Source organism: Embiotoca jacksoni, unplaced genomic scaffold (genome assembly GCF_022577435.1).
Source record: "Embiotoca jacksoni isolate LCO1_2020_lvr unplaced genomic scaffold, fEmbJac1.0.p SCAF_9, whole genome shotgun sequence".
NCBI lineage: Eukaryota > Metazoa > Chordata > Actinopteri > Embiotocidae > Embiotoca > Embiotoca jacksoni.
Window position 1 is genome coordinate 7266270 of NW_027185447.1, and position 19820 is coordinate 7286089.

General features: G+C 39.9%; 1 protein-coding gene and 1 non-coding gene across 8 annotated transcripts in view; one reads left to right on the forward strand and one right to left on the reverse strand.

The window, feature by feature from the left end:
* The window catches only part of kazna (kazrin, periplakin interacting protein a), a 191540-nt gene that overhangs the window by 30271 nt on the left and 141449 nt on the right, over window positions 1-19820 (reverse strand). The window lies entirely within an intron of this gene.
* On the forward strand, window positions 8882-8954 carry trnar-ccu (transfer RNA arginine (anticodon CCU)). Its single transcript has one exon. It is a non-coding gene; the product is annotated as a tRNA-Arg (tRNA).

The following is a 19820-nucleotide window of genomic DNA, read 5'->3' on the forward strand; positions in this document are numbered from 1 at the left end:
AACAGGAGACAAAAAAATGTCAAAATACTGAGAGACAAACAAACAAATCGATGACAAAATACCAATTGTACTGTGGCTTTTTGATATGAGGAAAAGGATCAATATATCGGGCTAGATGGAAATTTCCAGCAATGGTAGCCAATACAGCAAAAGCTTTGTATTTTTGTCGGGCATCAGTGATCAAGATTAGTGAGATTTAGAAATCGGATCTATAAATAATCTATATCTATAATAAATTAATTCAATAATATGACTCTTCTAGACATACCAAATGTTATCAGAAAGAATGGATCTGATTCTAATGGGAGAAACTAATAATTTTACTCTTACTGGCAGAAGGGAGAGACAATTGTTCCACACTTGAAAATTAGAAATCACTAAGCTTCATGTTGTAAAGTTTTGTATCTTAGGGAGGAAATTAAGCCAATAATGTCTTTGTGTAGTACATGTGACATAAAAGGTTCAAATCTTGAATATATTAAATGCAGACTTAAGTGTAAATTCTGTGCCCATCAGTTTCTTGCATAGAGAAACTAGGGATGTTCAGCATGATGACAAACTGTGACAACAAACTAAAACTGAGGATATGCAGTGTTCAGCCTTGCTCAGCTACATTTTAGCAAAGCATCGCTTCAGCTCTCATCTCTCCCCTGAAACTAAAATGAACTTTTCAGACCACTTCACTGCTTGTATGACATGTACCTGGTTTCCAGGGCTTCTGAGTCCGTTAATGTGTGTTCACTGACAAAAATGTAAGTAGGCTGAGGATAAGGGCTGCCCGCTAAATAATGAAAATGAAATGTAAAAAGGGGTTATTAGGAGAAGGGTCGAGAGAAAAACGTCGGCGAGTGGAGTGTCATTACACAGAGGTATACTTAATGGACCCGATAATAGAACCACATTTTACGGAGCAACTCAAGCAGCAACGCCCTTATTGGCAAACCAAAGCGCAAGATACAGTTCATTGGTTTTTAAAAAATCCTATAATACTCACAGACTCGATTAAATTCTTCTTCATTAACTTTTCATGTATTGACTGTGCAAAGGCAGCAACACAAGGAGTCATAAATAAAGGACAAGGGCACTGAAAATGTATGTTTAATCTCCGATAACAACCCATAAATACTGGTTAACATTTCATATCATTATAGAATAAAGTTACCATTATAGATATCATTGATGACATACGTTTAAATCTTTACATATCTGTACCCTGTTCAGAGTGAAAAATACTTGCGCAGTAAAAACGCTGTATACTGCACTGCTATATGGAAGTTTTTATTTCTTAACTGATTTTGATGTAAATTTAGTCACATCATTACCTCGCACAGTAAGTTATAACAGCTTTAACTTCATCAGAAAAAGCAGTAACACACCAACTGTGAGACTCATCTGTAGAAACACAGATACTGAACCAAACCTGATTGTGTCAAAACTGATTTCAGTGCTGCAACAAAGAGAAGAAACTTCAGTTGTAAAGGTGTAATTTTAAGCATCCTGTTGTTTATCACAGTGTGACATCAGAACACCGTATAAATCATAAAAAATTGTTTCATAAACAGATAGGTTATCTTGACTGCCTAGTGACAGCTGTCTGCTACTATTTTTCTGTAGCAACATTGAGCTCACACAAATATCCAAATGGCACAACTCAGGTTATAAACTTTTCGTTCTGCACTGCGTTTGACTAAAAATGAAACATTTATCATTCTGCCCTTTGCACTTACATGTTATTTATATTCTGAATGACTGTTTTTTATGCTTATTTCTACTTAATGTTTTTAAAACATGTAAAAAACAGAATTTCTTTTGTGAATGAACTGACTTATACTAAAAATACGATACAGTTTCCAAAAAAAAGCCTTCCTTGCCTTATTGAATTTCATGACTGTCTATGACAAAGTTACTTTAAATTACATTTATTTTAGTCTTGATTGGAGAGCTGCAGTTGATGTGATCAAAAATTACGAGTGCATCCCTCATAAGCAAACAGCTGAGTACTGCAGTACTTGAAGTTTTTCAGATGGTACTCACATTGGTTGTTAACGTGTACTGTTCTCAATAAGAAGCAGCCAGTGGTGGAAAGTAAGTCAGAATATTTACTCACTTGCACTTAGGTAAAAACTTTCATTTTATGTAAATGGAGAAGATTTTGAATTGACATTCTCATGCTGTTGCCTCCTGATTTAAATCAAATACTTGGTGACTCAGTGATGTCTCATAACACTGAATAATACAACCATGCGGTCTACATTTAAAACAGGTTGCAGCGATGACTGGTCCAATTCGTCCACTTTACCACCAAGAGGACCTTCAACATGTATGACAGGAAAGGCAAGATGAGCTGTCTAAATATTCCAAAGTCATTATTAGAAGAGTGTGTGAGGTGCAAACAGATACGTTATTGTCTTTTCTGGCTGCAGGCGAGCACAGTGCTGGAGCGCTCCAGATAAGACAGTCAAGAGTTTGTGTGTGTCTCTGTGTGTCTCTGTGTGTGTGTGTGTGTGTGTGTGTGTGTGTGTGTGTGTGTGTGTGTGTGTGTGTGTGTGTGTGTGTGTGTGTGTGTGTGTGTATGTGAGGTGGGGGGGGGGGGGGGGGGGTTGAAGACTGCTACCTATTTTTCAATGTCTGCATATCCTCTAGGTTGGCAAGAAGCATGTGACTGTAGCTCTGCATTACAATGACAGTCAGAGTGGGAGCTTCCTGATAAGTGCTATCTCTCCTCCTTCTCTCCAGGACTCCATACAGGATAAAGTCCTTATATGTATGCAAATTAACATGATTAATTTGTTACTTGTTTAAGTAAGTATTACATTTTGTCTCTTTTTTTTTTTTTACTTTTCAAATTTTGTTTTCATTTTTTAATATTATGCCACAAATAAAATGAATGAATGAATCAAATGTTTTGTGTAACACGTCCGGTGGAGAGAAGCATTTTCATCTCAAATCGTCTCGTGACACTAGATGTGTGTTTGTACTGATGGAGCGTTCTGGATGAATGACATACAGTTACAGCCTAATTGAAAAACACTGGGGAAAGAAGCCCACAATATGAAGGATACAATGTGTGTTCATATAAGAAACAGCTGCTATTCATAGAAAACATCTTTTCTACATAATGGTTCAAATGAATTGTAAAAAAAAGAATGTGACCCTGCAAACAAAAAGGATATGAATAAGTATTTTAGATTGTGCTCATTAAATCTGTATGTTCATTACATGCGCAGTCACATGCCGCACATCCCAAATAAGCTACAGTGTCAACAATAAAAACTTGTGTTTTTTATAACTTCTCAAACAGAGAAAAAGACAGAAGAAAAAGTGTGCGAAGGACTGTGAGCACACAGAAAGTTTGACAACACAAGGCTGTAATTTAGTTTGAAGTGGTGTGACTCTGTTGCCATCACAACCTTAGTATTAGTAGGGATGAGAGGATGTATCAGGGCTGCATGTTTGTTGCCGCTAAGTTGTTAGCTCAGCCTTCAGCACCATCTGCTCCTCGCTGGCTAAGAAGCAGCTGATTTGCTCTTAAATAACAATTCACACCTAAATCTGATATACTGTATAGCACAAAGTTAACAACAGAACTTATATAAGCAGTTTCTTACAGTTTTTATTTTATTTTGGCAGTTTTCATTCACGTCTTTCCCATTATTTCCATTGATTTTGAAAACGTACTCACCAAAGTGATTGCTAGGAGCAGTGAATACAGTGCATCACTAAAACAAAAGTCATGTCGACTAAAGAGCACAGCTAGAAAAAAAACAAAAAGTATAAGCAGATTATTTAAACCTCTTTAAATCTTGCCAATAGTAGCCACAAAAAAATTCATAATAATGATCCCTAACTGCTCAGGATGAATGTAAATACAAACTACTGTGCTACAGTGGCTCTAATAGTCGGCCTGTGACCTGTGATTAATGTTTAAACCTGATTCTTTGGACCACTTGAGGTTAGAGGAAGCAGGTTGTGAACATATCATCACCTCTTAAGTTTAAGTTGCAAACACATTATCATTCAGTTTGAGTTGCGTTTCTGGCCACTTAGTAAATGTACTGCAAGGCAACTTGTTAGCTCTACCTCTTTTTCATCTCTACCAAATATCCTGGGGGAAATATCTGCCTCAATAGCTGCTAAATACTCCACTATGTTTACCAGCTGTTGCTGGTGTCAGTTGGTTGGTGCTGAGCAGGTAGTTTCCTTTTAAGAGCTTTTTACTGAAAACAGCTCCCAGGTGTCGCTGAAGATGATGTTATGAGAGCTGAGTCCCCTCATGTTTTAACAGCAGACAGTGTCAAAAGAATCACAGTTTCTTTGAAAGCTGCCTGCATGCTGCCCACTAACACACCAGACCTGAACTTTTCACTCAAAGTGGTGTACAAACACCCAGGGTCAAGTAGAGGAAGCCCCTCTGTCTGGCATGGCCACTTAACTGGACACGAACCACACCTTGAGCCTTCAAGACCCAGCCGCTTAACATGTCCAGTTTGCAGTGCATCTCGGGTTTGCAAGCATAACTTGAATAAACATCAGGACTTAATTAACAGACAAAAAAACCAAAAGGAGGTCACTGGTCAAACCAGCATTAAAACATCAGACATCAACAACAAGGACAACCACCCTCCAAACATGCTGCACATGTTTTCAAGCCCAGTGACACAGACCAGAAAAGCTCTACATACCTGTACATATTTACATAGACACACACTTGTCTTTCTGTAGTTGTGAGGACACTCATTCACCAATCTAAATGTTCCCACAACATATTTATGTCTTCATAAATATGTTTGTTTTCAACAAAATTACTATAGAAAGACATGTGTACACACACACACACACACACACACACACACACACACACACACACACACACACACACACACACACACACACACACACACACACACACAGATATCACGACTGTTTTAGTCAAATTTGTAATCCCCTATTCTATTCTATTCTATTCTATTCTATTCTATTCTATTCTATTCTATTCTATTACTGTTGATAAATGTTTATAGCATCAATCTCAAAATGCTAAATCTAAAATTTTAAATACAACCTTAGTGATTATGTTATGTTTAGGAGAATATAATCATCATCAATTAAAACATAACATCTCTCAAAAGTAGAGCCACTTCAAGGCTGCATGTCTTTAAGAAGCAGATGATAGAAGCTTGTTAACGTAGGGAAACTCTCAGCGCTGGTTGGTGAACTGCTGTAGTGAGGAACATACGAGGAGTAGTCTGTCATGAAAGCATCAGTGTTTTTGGTGCTTTACATCACAATGACTACTCTCTGCTGTTCATGTGCCTCCTTACATTGTTGTTTTGCATTTTCTATTTCCAGTACCTAGGAACACACAAAATTGTGAACAGGAAATATCTTTGAATAGTGCCTCCGAATAACGTGTACCTTTGAATGAAGTCTTATCCAACTGTGAAAAGCCAATGGGATTAAACTGAGGCTAATGACAACTGATCTTTGTATCTGACTTGACCAACAAAGAAATATGTGCATTCACTGACCCCCTCCTCCATCTCTGCCTCCATTCTGTTCCAATTCCCTAAACAGGCTCGCCTTTAGATATTATGATTCATTGAAACAGTAAATAAAATCTCCATCCTCTGCCACTTATGTAAATGGATGCTTAAATGTGTGCATTTGCATAATAGCAGCCATGCGTCAGCTGACGTGCAGTTGGTAGCAGTGAATTATGAATCTGATCAGTGTCATTTCCTATTTGTATGATTTAAGCGAAATGGCTGAAACTGTCCCCCTAAATAATCCGGCAGTCTTTGTATGACAGTTTTGGTATGGTGGAAACCAGTCACAAAACTGTTCTAAAATATCAGCACTTCTCTGGGGACACAAAATCCATCATTTCTTCATGAAGTGGATTAATGGTGCAAAAAAAGAGATTATAGATCTGAGGGGGAAAAGGAACATTTCTTAAAGAAATTACAAAAGAACAAAGTGTAAATTGTCCTGAAATCTGCAGATTTTCTGGGTCCACAAGCACTGTTCATTGTACTCAGTAGATCTTGTTCCACAGGAACACATTATGTTTCTCTGGGGCTTCCTTTTGGTGATTACATGTCAATGTGATGTCACCCTGTATCTCCCACAAACTCATTTGTCCTGCACTGCTCTTCTCTCCTCTGGTTCCTCCTCCCTCTGCCTCCACAAAAAAAGCGGGACTCAGAGATCAAAGTTGCAGAAGGTCCAGCAATCTGTCAAAGAGTCCAGTGGCCACAAGGTAGCTGAAATTGGACTTGGCTGGAGTGCCAGTGGAGGTCGAAAATTGATAGGGAATGACAGTAAGTGTTTGGAGTGGAGTAATTTTTAGATTGGTTTTCCCTCTTTGGAGTGAGTGGGAGGGGAAGACTGGGTGGGCTTCAATATGCGCCCGCTACTGGAGACAAAATCAATTAACAGGCCTATTGTTTCCACAGAATTCTCATTCAGCCAGCTTGCAGAGACAGGACATGCAGGCCCACAGTATAGAGCAGATTATGGCAATACAAACGTTGCTGCTATGACAGGCAGCCAGCCCTATTGCACCACACATAATGCCTGCAGACTGCTTAACAATCTATAAATAATGGAGCAGGCACACTAACGTGAGAAAATCTTGATAGGATATTTCTATTACATACTAAATATGTAATTTAGACCCATTATGTGAATGGACTGCTTCGATTTGCAATAAAACATCCAATCTGATGAAATCAACACATCATTAGGTGGCAGATTGAGTCCAGTCACTTTGCTACATAATCAATTCCAACCATCGTCATAAAGAATGTCTTAATTAATGTCAGGGAGATGGTTTAAAGAACTGGCAATGCGCTCACATAATTTTTCTTTCTATGATGAATGAGTATATGTACAGTAAAGAATCCAGACTGAATGTAGAACGTATTGTGTCCCAGTTGCGGAGGACAAAGGATCAACCCAAATCAGGAATGTGATAAATAAGAAAGGGAATGATAGAGCAGTCAGGGTCAAGAATGTGGGAAGTAAGTGCTTTCATGACGGGAGGCAACAGCCCACATCCTTTTATTTGTTTTGGACTTGGCAACTCAGCCATGGGCCTGCTTGAATAATTACATTCAAACACAGTCTTTCTAAAACCCATTCAAGAGATGCCATGCTGGGTTAAAAACTTAACCCCTTACAGCACTCCTTTGAATACACATAAATAAATATATTATTGACTTGAGAGTGTTTATGCTAATGTGATTATGATTTTTCAGCAGATTAGTCTTCATCATTTTTGTGACCAAATGATGTGCATCATGCCAAAAACACATAATGAGAAAAATATCCTTGCGAGGTCCAATGATAAACCACAGTGTACTGCTTCTCAGAGGGCAACAGTGGAGCTCAGTCATGTCAACTTTTACCTTTGGTCAAATTTACTAATATCAGGTTACAAGTGTTTATCACAGTAAGAAATAAAAACGACTGAAGGGTTATTAAGATCATGACTAATAATTTCCGGTAGTTCATTTGAATTGTATTCATCTATGACAGGTCTGTTAAATCTACTGTGTTTGGCCTGCAGGCCAATTAATACCAATAAATCGGTTGGCCTGCACTTTCAAGTGTTTGCCCTTGCATGTGGTAATGATGAATTCATGGTCCCAGTGTTTCAGTGTGACATGTATAACAACCTTTACCCCTGTAAATAAGGCAAAGCCTCATAAGCCAGGGATTGTAGGTCCTGGTCCCACTTGGGGATGGATACCAGCAGAGTGCCGCAGACACAGTGTACTGGTTCCACAGACCGATGAGACTGCTGAGCACTAGCATTGTTGCTTCATTACATCACTGCTTTTGTGACATGGTCCCAGTGTTTTTAGTGCTTTGCATAACAATGCTTACTTCCTGCTGTTCATGTGCCTCCCTATATTGTTGAAACCTGCTCTATACACTGACTCTATAGAAGTCCCAGTGATAGTTCTTCTAATGGTTCCAAAGTGTAGGATTTAGGGGAGTTTATTATTAACGGAATTTACTTAATGTTAACAACAGTTGTCAGTGTAAAAAATGTTTCCTAAGCCAGAGTTTGTGGGTTTGATTCCAACTTGGGGAATTGATACCAGCAGAGTGGCGCAGAGACATTGTGCCAGATCCATAACCCAGACACCAATCATCCTGTTTCTATTTGGCTACATCAATCCAGGCATATCCGACATGACCGTCATCGGTTCACAAGTGGCCACCAAAAGTACAGGTGGAAATGCACTCAGGATGGATTGAGTTGATCTGTTCAGGCCACAATCAGAGGTGGCCTGGCACACGTGGTCACATTCGTTGAGCAGTGGAAACACAATGCACCCTTAGGACGCATTGTAAGACCACCTACTCAGCGGCCTTCTTTTTTAATATCAGTAAGAATAAATGAAGCTCCATCTTCCTGTGTTCATATTTGACCTGATGTGTTACCGTGACGTTACAGCAGGCTCGTTAGTTTGGGATTTTTTTTCACCTCCATTTAGTCTTTCACCAGATCTGATCTCTGCCTGCTCTTCTTTTATTTATATTTAATCTCCTGTGATTCTGCTGAGTGCAGCTGAACTGTAGCCTACTGACAGCAGGAGAAACTTACTGCTAATTTACGTTGCGAAGCAGCTGATTAGTGAATTAAAACACACGAGATGCTTGTTTCACATAACCCTCCTCTGGTTTTTATCTTTTTTTCATTTAGTTAACGAGTCGACCAGGTCCTCACTACCATTGCTGCTTTATTACGTCACTGCTTTTGTGTCATGGTCCCAGTGTTTTTAGTGCTTTGCATCACAATGCTTACTTCCTGCTGTTCATGTGCCTCCCTTCATTGTTGAAACCTGCTCTATACTACAACACTATAGAAGCCCCAGTGGCCTAATGGATAAGGCACTGGCCTCCTAAGCCAGGGATTGTGGGATCGAGTCCCATCTGGGGTGACCGACAGCAGAGTGGCGCAGCGGAAGCGTGCTGGGCCCATAACCCAGAGGTCGATAGATCGAAACTATCCTCTGCTAGCAGTCTTTTCTTAATTGCTGGATTCGTTAATGATCCAATGTGTAGGGCTGAGGTGGATTAATTGGCAAAAATGAAAAAAATGTAACATTCACTCTGGCATACTATTACTTCGAGCTTCACTTTTCCGCGGTGATTGTAGTCTAAGTGCTGTTACTATTACCGTTCGCTCAGCCACTCTGAAGGGTGGACCGATCATCGACCAGTGTTAGTGGTAAAGTGCATTGACCCTGAAGTGAAGTGTTTTTTTTTTTTTTTTCTAAGGTTAGTTGCAATCTACAACCTCACTGCCACATGCCACTAAATCCTACAACAGGCTTAATTAACATATGGCCAACTGGCCGCAACATGATACTGCTACATCTATTGCCTCGCACAAACAAGTGCATGCCCTTGCATTTGCTAATATGTCTATTACTAAATTAATTAAGAGTAAGAGTTATTTGTAGCCATCAAGTAAAATAATATTCTGTGCATTCTTTGTATTCCCAATGAACTTCCTATGCGACCATCTTGTTTTAATATTGAATGGCCCTCAAAAGAAATATTTTCTATTCAATCCCTGCATACAGATGTTTCTCTACATCGTGTCCAAAGCCGGATGCTCTGTTGGTATTCTGACTCTCTATTCTTCCTGTTTCTTTGCAGTCTTTGTAACAGAGCAAAGAGCAATTAAGCAAGCATTTTATCTGCTAGACTCCTATAAATTCCATGAGGATCAGTGGTGTTATTCCACAGGAAACTACATGCAAGAGAGCCTTCAGGCTAATGCACCTTTTCCAACATGGTTCCATTTCCCTGTAATGATAATATCCAATAGGACACATAAATCTCCAATGTATACACAATATACAGAGTTAGAAAATCACTACAGAGACGCACTGAAGTTCCTATGCACTTGGATATGTTATGGGTGCCTTTAAAAAACACAATGTATTTTAAAAGATTAAACTTTTAATTTGTTGATTTATTCTAATTTGTTGATTCTCAATTCAGTGCTAATACTCAATAAAATCAGTCTTTCACTAATAATTACACATTTTCCTGCACACCAACCAACATGGGTACTGTATGTGCACAGCACAACACATCACTGAATGCATGGTGGGATGGTGACTAATGTTTGCCCTTTGCAGGCATGTATATAAAATCAGCCATTATCTGACCTTTTATTCCAAAGGGAATATGTTTGCTTGCTCGGGAGCAAAAAAAAAACAAAAAAAACTCACTGAAAGAACTGCATTGCATATAATGTTAGACTATAACACTTCTACTTTGGCCAGGACTTAACCTCACTGTCTAGACACATGACCTTCTTCAAGCACTTATAAATAAATTAAGCTAATGTATATTCCCATTAATGTGGCTATTGTCACCTTATGGGCCATGCTAACTTTGCACTCTGCACTTCCATTCTTTTTGCTTTGATTACTATTTACCAGTGACCCTGTCACATCTCCATACTGTCCCTACCATTCATGTGTGTGTTGTAACTTGGGGACGTGTCACGTTAATTTTGGAGGATGTGCACAACCAATGCTCTAAACAGACCCAGGTTATGTGAGGCAGTCATCATGTTCAAGCAAATGCAGGTAAAGGTAAAACTAGGTACATCGCTGGCCTAAAACCAACAACAGTCACCGTGATGGGAAATATGCCAGGTTGAAATAAACTGGAATTCTCCTTTAAACTCCTTTAAACTTAAGACTTAAAGTTCACTGTGAAAAATTACGCAACTCAAATTTGAATGAATGAAATAAATGAAAACCAATAGTTCCTTGAAAAAAAAATATTTGAAAATGGTCAGCATAAATAGATACATGAGTTGTAGAGAAGGTCCTGAATCCTGCAAACACACTAATCGGTTTCTTTCAAGTTTCAAGCTGCAACTGATTGCCCAGGCATATTTGTTGTCATTGTCATGTTAAACACACACTGATCATCACAGCTACAAAGGAGGTGTTAAGAATCTGCCAGAAGGGCAGCAAAGGTGACATGCGACACTTTCATATGCAGGTTGTCATGCGAGTGAAAGCACACTTTCACTTCTGATCCTGCACACATCATTCAGGGCAGATTCCCCAAAATATATTTCACACAGCCTTTCATCGCAAATGAGATGCTGGAGTCATTAATAAAACTCAGTGTCTGTCTGTCACACACACACACACACACACACACACACACACACACACACACACACACACACACACACACACACACACACACACACACACACACACACACTCATTTTTATGGACCATTGATAGCAGATTCATCAGTGGCTCATGACGGTTGTAACGGCTAAGCTCTGACGGATGAAGGCAGCCTGCAGTGTCTGCTCTGTCTGGGAGTGCTTTGCTCTGGATTAGCTAGTCAATTCTCATGAGCAGAACAATCTCCCTGTGTCGCCCGAGGAGACGATGGGGTCACGGCTGATGAAAACAGAAAAAAACAGAAAAAACACACCTTGCTTTGGGGCACTCCATCATAGAAATCAGACTCTAATATTCTGTATTAACTGACATAATGATTAAGAGAGATCGGTATTCAGGGTAACACGTATGGGGATTGATTGCTATTTATTGGCGAGCACACCAGCGTGGAGGGTAAGCTTCAAGTCTCCATGGTCTTTAGCCATAAACTCATTATCTGAAGTTCGAAGATTACAGAGAGGGAAATGTGAAGATGTCACTCAAGCTTAAAATGTCAGAAGATGGCCCTCACTATTTCTGTCCTAAAGGTGATGTCTTCAAATTGCTTGTTTTGTTTGAAATACAGTTGACCCAAAAACTGAATTTAACAATCCTATAAAACAGAAGACAAGCAACAAATCCTCCAGCTCATTCTCATTCCCAAGGTGTAAAATACTGCAGTTTTGCCATTGGCGTCAGAAAGACAAGCACAAGGTGCCCTGTCAGCGCTGTGACCAACCAGGCTGAAGAAGGAAGTCATTTGATGGATTGGAAAGAGTGACAAAGTCCGGTGGTTGGATGAAGCAAACACAGGTTTCAGCTGGAAGACTAGTGTTAGACTCTGTGAGAAAGCCAAAGTCAAGGTGGCTTTCTTAAGTTACCTATGTAACGTAATGTATTTAACTAACGTAACGTACGTTCAGTGGACATATAAAAAGTGAAGCCAATGCGGAAGTTCCTTAAAGTTAAATACCACCAAGGGCTGCTAGAGGCTGGCTCCATAGACTCCCATTTAAATTATTTCTAGAAATACAACATTAATTAATATTTTCCACAAGTCTTTATGGTGTCATTAACTCAAGTCACTTCTTTTAATCTGAAACTAATTCCATCAATAATTAGATAGTAGGCCTTTTAAGTTTAGCTTGATTTTTTTGGTTTGTTTCTGTGTTTCTGTGTTTTTTCTTTGTTCAATGATGATGAATCTTATGTCACAACCATATGTGCACTTTCAATAATTGTTTATAGTTTATATGTTGAAATGAATAAAAAACCTAAATGACAAGTAGAAGATATTAGGCATCAAGAAGTGGTATATCTAGGGACATGTCTGGTTTGATTGACAGGCGGGGGAGCAGTCAGGCTTCCACTATTGGAGGGCGGGTGTAAGTGTCCCAAGGTTCTCGGTCAAATCTGCCCCTCGCTCCTCCCCAGATTCTCCAAATATGGTCGCTTCTAGCTCCAAAACAATATCTACGGCCGAGGTGCCAGACTTGAGGCTTTCAAATGGCATTTCATGAACCAATAGGTAAAGTCATGGTTAGATGCCGCATCAAATTTTTCATTTTACCCCAAACCATAATCTTTTCCTGACTCTAACAATGTGCCTAAACCTAAGACATCATGTGAGTATCTCAGAATCGCCATCACGCTGTGACAAAAAGACAGTATTTGACACCCTGGGATGACAATAGGTTAAATCTGTGACCAGCAAAGATTTTTTTCATAATGAATAAGTATCACTTCATTAATTAAGTGTTTCATCCCTGATCATGCTTCCCTTAGCATGATTTAAGGTTTTCACTAAAACCTGAGTCCAAGGCCGTCACAAGGAATTCACATACAGCGATTTCAATGACAACGTCACTCACTGCACTACTCCCTCCTCTCTAGTCAGCCAGCGTCGATCAAGTAGCCTCTGCTTTAACATCACAGAATCTGACATCCACATGCTGGCAAGCCTATTTCATGCTTCAGGTCCTTAGAGTAATGGGGGGCTGAACTTGTGCGAGAGTGGGGGTTATAACAGAGCTCGACAGTGAGCGAAAAACTGATCAGAGAGAGAGATAGGCAGTAATCTCGGTCACATTCCACCACAATCTGCGTACATTGACTTAAAATGTGGATGCTATCAGCCTCACTGGCCAGAACTTGCACTACTGTTCTGAGAAATACACAAACATGAGTCAAATTAAAGTCACCTAAACATAAGCAGTTCTTACACTATAACTCTGTCTAAAGTGAAACAAGATTGCAGATTTTCATTTGACATCAAAAAGCTTAATTTTTCTTTGGTGGACTGAGTATGAAAACCATCTTCAGTTTGATACCTTTTTACAGAGTTACATAAGATGCCCTCTCATTTCCACAGAATATTATTGCGTCAAATTGACAGTAATCCATCAGAACAATGCGTTTGTTTTAAAAGCTGCCTGCCATCTCTGAAACCACAAACACTGAGATTAAAGTCTTTCTGAGGTTGCAGATGGACAGATATATTGGACAGCTTTTCGAATTCCTCCGTCATGGAGATTAACAGCAGAGCTTCCATGAAACTGGAAACGGGGCAGCTAAGGTCATGAGGGATAGACGGTTGGGTGGAAGATAAGATAGCTGGTGGATAGAAGGATGGATGGAGCCATTAAAATACAACTGAAGGAGCCAGAAACTGCAAATGATCAAAAATGGCAATTCTTTCACAAACGTGACGATAAAAGTGCAGACTAGAAACAATCCTCCGCCATTTTATCCGTATTAATTCCATGCTACTTATCATCCTCCAGTATTTTGTATTTGTAGGCATTCTACTAATTATAGGATGTTGTGGTTTCAAAAATGTGTACTATTTAATATTTTGGGGGATAATTAATTTTTAATAATTAATTATGTGTACACTGCTTTCTGAGTTTGAGTGTTCATAAATTGGTGCTTTGCTAAGGTGTTTTTGCTCGATAGAAGCTACTGTTTGTGGTTTTATCCTGGACAGCTCAATGTAAATGTTAATTGGTTGCAATGGGCCAGGCAGTAAGAAGTGCTGGTTTTATACCGTGAATAAGCACGTGCCATTCATTCAGTTATAATATGAAAAAGCCTAGTGAAAGAACATTTAGCTTGTTCTGTAACTTGTATTTATACTGTATTTCTTCTTGGTTCCTATTTATTGTTATTAGGTGTAAGCAATGTGCTATTAAGTTGATTTTCCCTGGGTGTTTTTGTTAAGCATATTGCAACCAAATAAGCAGTCAGAGTTTGGGTGTGCATGAGTGGGAGTTAAGTAGATAACAAAGCAACATTTTTGGTTTTAGAAAAATATTTCTGAGTGTGAGCAGAGCCTTAAAAGAATTCAAATTCAAATGATTGAACCTATTAGAAGGACAGAAAGATTAGCTGAGACAGGTAGCTAAGAGGTGTCTGGATGTGTGCTAGAGCTCATATGACAGAGCAGGTGTGAAAAATGTGTCTGTATGTTTGTGTGCATATTGTTGTGAAATGACCTTTGGTGCCGAAGGCGAACTAACTGTGTTGTTATTAATAGTCTGGGCCAAACGAGAGGGCAGACACTGTGTCACCATGGATATTTCACCAAACTGTGGAGTCCACGCATACACACACACACACACACACACACACACACACACACACACACACGCATACACGTATGCGCGCACACACACACACACACCCACACACACACACACACACACACACACACACACAACAGGCACACAGGCACACAGGCACACAGCGTACCTGCATGAGGTGGGCCCTGACCACTGTGACGAAACCTTGCAATCTTTCATATCAACCAGGCACACACATCAACAAACATACTCCTTGGCCAAAAATAACAATAATTGTGTCGCTTTGTGGTTGTACGCCTCCAGCAACCGGGAAAGTTGTAGTGTACACTCATGCCTGTCCAGACTCATAAATGTAGTGACGATTTTGAAGGAATTGGGCCAATAAAGGGGATTCTGATGGAACACAAAGTTGTCTGTAAATGATGCTTCAAATATAGATGTTGCTGCAACGAAGCTACAAATTCTAAAACATGGACACTTCACACACATCTTCAACCTGACAGCAAAGAAGATCTCTACAATCAGCACAGTTTCAAGGTGACACACAAGATTAGTGTCACCAATTCAGTATTTGACCAAATGTGAAATATTGTAATGATCTTCCTTTTATAAATAATGGCTAAATAAGTGTTTTTTCAGAACATTACGATGTCACAGAGAATTGACCTTTCACAATTTTGGATATAAAATATAATTTCAGTATTTTATCCAATTAGATGTGAAAGATTGTCATACATATCATATGAATCCTTGAGTTATGGCCACAAATGTGGTTTTAGAGGTCAAAGTGACCTTTGACCAACACATTTTAATCAGTTCATCCTTGGGACCCCCGTAAATGTTTATGCCAAATTTGAGAAAAGTCCCTTTTGGGTTTCCTGAAATATCGCGTTCATGAGAATGGGATGCACTACCTGAAAACGTAATGCCTTCGGCTACAGCTATTGCTATGCTGGTGCAAAGGCATAAAAACAGGCACCTAGAATTGTCATGCCAAGAAGACAATGATCATTTGGTAATAAGTGTTTCGCAGTTATACGGTGCTTTTTTTTACCCAAGCAGTCTATTTCACAATTATTGCTTCCAATCACACACACACACACTTACACACCAACGGCAACCGCACAAAGGTCCTATTGGGACAAATTTGGGAAGGTCTTGCCAGGGACACTTCGGCATGTCCACAGGAGGAACCTGGGATTGAACTGTCAACCTCACTATTAGCGACCCGATCATTCATCTGAGCCACAATCTACCATTTGGCAGACAAATTTGAATATGGAGGTGCCAAAACAACCCTGGACACATCTTGAGACATTCAATAAGATTCTGGCACTGAAATATGAAGCTAATGGTTATGGAGTTACATTTGTTCAGTTCTCAAAATGAGAAGGGCCTCTGTTGACAGCTTCAGTAAATGGCTCTGCAAGATTGAAAAGACTGTCACTGCAAATGTGAGTTACCTTTTCAGTGACTTAAAGGGAGCCGGTTCTTTCATCCATCCATGTATATTTGATGAGCTGTGGATGAATGGACAGACTCTGGAAACAGCACCCAACAGAGGGACGAATTTGATTTGTGACAATGACAAAGTAAGCAGCCACATTAATCTGTGCTTTAGAGTAAATGCGATTAGGCACAGAGGTGTTCAAACAGGGAGATAGATGGAACATACTAAAGGCTCCAATCAGTCCACCCTCACTGAAATAGAAAATTACTTCACGCTCTTAGAGAGTGGCAAATCTCACTTACCATGGCTAATGATTGTTATAGCTGCTTTAACATTGTCCCTGACTGGTTTCAGACAGGCAGCTGATTATCTGTAACTTGTTCCAAATCTGTGTCTGCCACAACCAGAAGAAACTAGCTATCACCTGAGGGAGCCGCTCTCTGCATTCACCTGCGGCACCGTCAGTGAAAGAGGGCAATTACACAACAAAGACCAAAATCAGCTGCTCTCACAATTATGCTGTCAAACTGATCCAACTGGAAACACAAACATGCATCTATGCACTGATAGGCACATATGCATAAATGGTCAGATTCATGCATTTGGAGGCACATAAATGAAGGTACCAACGCACAGCCCTGACCTGATCCTCAGTGAGTGTCAGGTCAGTCAGGCGGTGACAGGCTGTCCAGTGGTAACCAACAACAGCTTCTGTTTTCCAGCTTGGTTCACAGAAGGTGTTAATCCACGGGGTTAAACCCACTCTGACATCCCGTCAGTCCTCTGAAACACTGTTTTCTCTGAGTGACAACTGCGAGACATAAAGGAGCGGTGTAATCTGAAATGACGCGGGGTGTCGGTGGTTGACTGGCAGGCCTGGCAGAAGCAAAGGACTGTGGTTTTAATGTGGATTTAACACAGAGAGGACCAAAATTCTGCTTGGACATCACCTAAACCTATGATTATACATAATCTGCTGCCATGGTTACAAGCAATAATGGCTGCATGACTAATGTTGTCCAATTCCAGTTTGCAAAGACAAACCACAAATTACCTAGGCAGTAATCACAGAGGCTGTCGGAGAAATGTGAGACGGAAAGGTGAGTAACTGAGCACAATTGCAAATACATAACCACACCTAGGATAGTAAGTTGTTAGGCAAAGACAGCCATCCATAGCCTCCAGGTGTTTGGTTTTGCTTTTAAAGCACTAATTGTGTCACAACCACACCTCGAGGTTAAGCTTGAGAGGTTTACATTACTTGCTTGAAAAATGCAACTCTGTTTGACCAGATTTATGCCACATTTCTGGGCTGTCAGCAAATGGAGTTTTTCTAAAAACATAAGCATAAAACACAGGGCTAATCTCTCTTGTTATGTGAACTTTTACCTTTTAGTTTGGGCTATCTTTGGTCCAAGGTTGAGAGACAGTTAAATGACCAGGATACATGTGAAATGCAGGTATTTGGAAGCAAAACAGTAACATAGATGAATACTGATAGTTGTTCTCACAATTGTAGCATTTTTCAGCTGAAGTAATTTAATGCTTTCTAGTCATAATAGTCTGAAGCCGCTTGCGCTGACACAGCAAAAATTCCTGTGTGAATGCAAAAACCTGCATTCAGGCTAAAAAATAGAGCTAACGACCCCAGACAGCAGTGTTTGCATTAGAAACACAGCACAATGACCTCTTTATCTAACTATATAAACACTGCTGCTTAGAGACAAACTTCACTAGACTGAGATCTTGTCACTGATTTGTCCTGAAACAGCCCAGAATAAAATAAAGTTTGTGTGAATCAATGTCATATTTTTCAATCTTTGATGATTTTTGTCAATGATTGGATCCCCACACTAACGGCCATATGTCTGCAGATGCAAGAAAACTCAAATCTCTTCCAGTTGGGAAAAGAGACAAATTCATAGCAGACTGTTTGTTCCCACGTTGAGACAATAACAGCTACTCTGAGGCCAGTGCAGGTTAAAGTCTCCCAACGGCTCAACACTAAAACAGGTGACTGACTGGATGACTCACTATCAGACGTGACACCTGCCAACATGTCAGCCTGATGCTCTTCAAGTTAAATAGTAGACAGATCTCCCCTCCTGGGAGCTTTAGTCCACAAAAACACTGAATGTCACCTTTGACTTTTCACTGTGAAACCTTTCGAAAGTGAAGGACTGGAACTCACTTCACACCCCAATAAAGTGTATCTGCTGCTGCACTTGTTCTCCACTCACTCACCAGACCTTCCTTGCTCGCCGTCAGACTTCATCCCCTCCTCCGAGGGGAGTTTTCTGGAGGATTCCAGGATCTGTCACGTGTGTGCCGGAGACTCTCAAGGCAGACACAAGGGCAAAATCCAAAAATCCTTGTTTCTCAAGTGGCCTTCACTCAAACACCGCCATTCTTTATTTTTTCCCTACTAAAATCAGGCTCAGTTGCCACCAGGAAATACATCAAGGACCTGTCGCTGTGTCTTTCCCTCTCTGAGTGTACCTGTTGAAGGCAACTCCCACAAGTTGAATGATACAGTACACTCAGCCCCTCCCCCTCAACTCTAATAGTTTACTAGGTAAGCAGAAGGAGGAGCTCAGTGGGGCTGTCTCTATGATTTTCCCACATTACTCAAACATATACACACACAGACATGCGCACACACATGCACCAATGAGAAAAGGAGCTGGGCCATGGTGTGGGTTTACAGGCAAGTGGGTGTCGATTTGTGTGTAGTCTAATACCAGCAGGCTGCACAGCGACAGGTCTGCCAGCTGTTGACTTGCCTGAGGGTTTGAGGCCTGAGTAAGCTAATACCTCTAAAATAACATGAAAACCTGTAGCGCAAATAAAATGACCACTTCTGTGGGAAACACTGAAACACATGAACAACATTTTGTGTTATTTTTTCAAATCCACAGTTATTTTTTCAAGTCCACAGTTTGGAGTAACGTTTACTCTTCAAACTAATCAAGTTCTCTAGAGTAAAGTAGGGGCCTCGGCAGCACAATAATGTACAGATTTAGAACCAAAATCACGGGATACACACAGGATATTGTCATCATTTCGTGGATTAAAATACAAGTCCCTTCTAAATTGTAATAAACTGGGTAATTTTATAAGCATTCTTTCAAAGCCATTTACATTTTAGTACATTAACATCTTTTAATTGTTTTTGTTGGCATGGAAAGTAAGCAAACAGTTGCATGTTATTTGTTCACACTCCCAGTGACATGTTGTACGAGTCAGGGAGGTGAGCGAAGAGTGAACGAAGGTGATAAAGTACGACTAGTCAGACAGAAGAGGCGCTGATGTTAAAATAAGGTGATAAGCCTATGTATTAATTGAGATTTATTCATGTGTCTGCAAGAACATGATAAAACAAAGCAAAGATAAAACCTTTTTAAATGAGCAGAATGATGACTCGGACCTTAAACATCATTTCCACAATGCACTTAGTCATAATGACAATTAGTCATAAAAAAAGACGAAACAGGAGACAGATTAATTGTATCTTCAAGTTTTTTCTGTAACGATTATATATTATAAAGATAAGGCAGCAAATTC